The 1941-nt window shown below is 52.2% G+C and overlaps 1 protein-coding gene across 3 annotated transcripts in view; it reads right to left on the minus strand.

The window, feature by feature from the left end:
• Positions 1–270, minus strand: part of PLXNB1 (plexin B1) — a 55706-nt gene extending 55436 nt beyond the window's left edge. For 2 of the 3 annotated variants that reach the window (XM_031056334.1, XM_031056335.1), the window contains exon 1: positions 1–264. The gene's annotated coding sequence lies outside the window, so the exon portion shown is untranslated. The other variant, XM_014306713.2, reaches the window with a different exon arrangement.
• Positions 271–1941: the final 1671 nt, after the last annotated feature.

A 1941-nucleotide genomic window follows, 5' to 3' on the forward strand; every position in this document is an offset into this window, starting at 1 on the left:
CCAGTAGACCACGTGCCTGGAGAACTCGGCCAACTAATCACAGGTGGTACAGTTGGTCAGGTGGGTTCGTCACGCAGCAGCATCCAGAGGCTGCCCAGCATGACAGTGGCCACACACACGGAGATGATCAGGAACACGGAGGAGCCCAGCGGGCTGCAGCTGTCCATGGGCATCCCAGGGCTGACTCCTGGCACATTTTGCTTACCATCTGGACTCTTGGGAACGTTGAGACACCTTCATTTCTCTTATTGAGGAGTGTGCCTCAAGCTGGAAAAAACAACAGAGCATGAAATGCAAAGACTATTTTTCCAATAAATTAAATCTGTTGCACTTGACTCCTGCTGTGGTTCCCTTCCTCCGAGAAGGCATGGTCTGGCCAGCTGCACAAAGTCCAGGCAGCCCTAGGAAAACAATGGGATCTTTTTCTTGCCAGAACCAGCCTTCCTGTTCGCCCTTCTAACCACGGCATGGAGGACACCCCCAGTGTGTGTCTGCGGAGGAGAGGAGTCTGTTGGCATAGCAACTGCACACGCTAACTCTCTGCTAATGAACAGGGATAAAATGTTTTGTTCTCATTAGGAAAAATACAGACACATTCCTGATTGGTGAGTAATGTCTCTGCCTCTGGGAGATTAGCTCAGAGCTGTGCAGCCTGAAACAGCCTCAATTCAGCCCACTGCAGTGCTTCCCTTGAACAGCCACCCTCCAAGGACCCTGCATCTCTCAAGGGAAAGCCCACAGAGCTTTCTGCAGCACTTTGCCTTTGGGCCTGAGATAGCTCAAGGCGAGAATAATGAGAAGAGGCCAGACAGGAGCAAACCGGAACAGGCACAATGGGAACACACCCCCTGTCCCTGCAGGGGAGCCAGCTCTCGCTGGTGCCTTCCCTGCACCTGGGTCCCAAGCTACCTCGCAGCCAGTGAGAGTTTCTCTTTGTGCATCTACTGCAGGTCTGCCTTGCACAGGGCTCAGATCTGCCTGGAACCCCAGCTCCCACTCCAGTCACATTTCCCAGGGCTGGGTGAATAAATGGACAGAGCAAAGAGATACAGAACACTCACAGCAGAGCTCGGTGACCATTATTAGGTGCCTGGGTGCAGAAGAGACAACAAGGGCTCCTGCCTACCAGTCTTAGGATTTTGCCATTAACAATCAACAAGATCCACCACCAGTCTGGCATTTGCAGAGTATTTGCACGCTGCTGTTTTACCACTAAGGACTGTATCTGGGTGCTAACCCAAGCTACCCAAAGCCTCTGCCCACACAGGCAATACTGCCTCCCAAACCCTCTCCCCTTCAGATCCTCCTGCCACAGGAGCCAGCATGGCAAGTGGGAGGATCACAGTACTTCACTCTTTGCAAAGAAGATCTGGGGCAGATGCAAGGCCAGACACTCAATGCACAAGTAAAAATCCAGCCTCTAACCACAGTTTTGCCAGGCTTTTTGCATAAGCACAAACAAAGCTGGTCTGTACAGCACAAACACAGCCCAGCAGAATCAAACTCTGAGCCCACAGCTCATCTCTCCTTTATGCTGCTACTGGGTCCCATTTGCTCACGTCAGTTCACTTTGCCTTGAATTCAAAAGCTGCTGAGAATAGGGACTGCACACCTTAGACCTCAGAGTCTTTCTAGGGGCTGAACAGGTACACAAATTCCCTTCTCCCTCTGGTGGGAGATAGGTGCTGGCTGGGTTTAGTACCTCACACAGACACACAGCTCCACAGTAAACTGGGATGAGGCAAAGCTCTCTTGCTCTCCCACACCCCTTCACTGCTGATGGAGAAAGAGTGGGATTTAGGCTCACAGGTAGCTGCAGGCTGTGCTCTGAGCACTCGCTAACTCCCTCACCCAGCCCCTCAGACAGCCACCTGCCCTTTTCCTGCTCCTCAGGACTTCAAACACCTCAACTCAGCAGCTCAAAGTGATGCAGGAGAAGGT

Source organism: Geospiza fortis, unplaced genomic scaffold, assembly GCF_000277835.1.
Source record: "Geospiza fortis unplaced genomic scaffold, GeoFor_1.0 scaffold70, whole genome shotgun sequence".
NCBI classification, from domain to species: Eukaryota; Metazoa; Chordata; class Aves; order Passeriformes; family Thraupidae; genus Geospiza; species Geospiza fortis.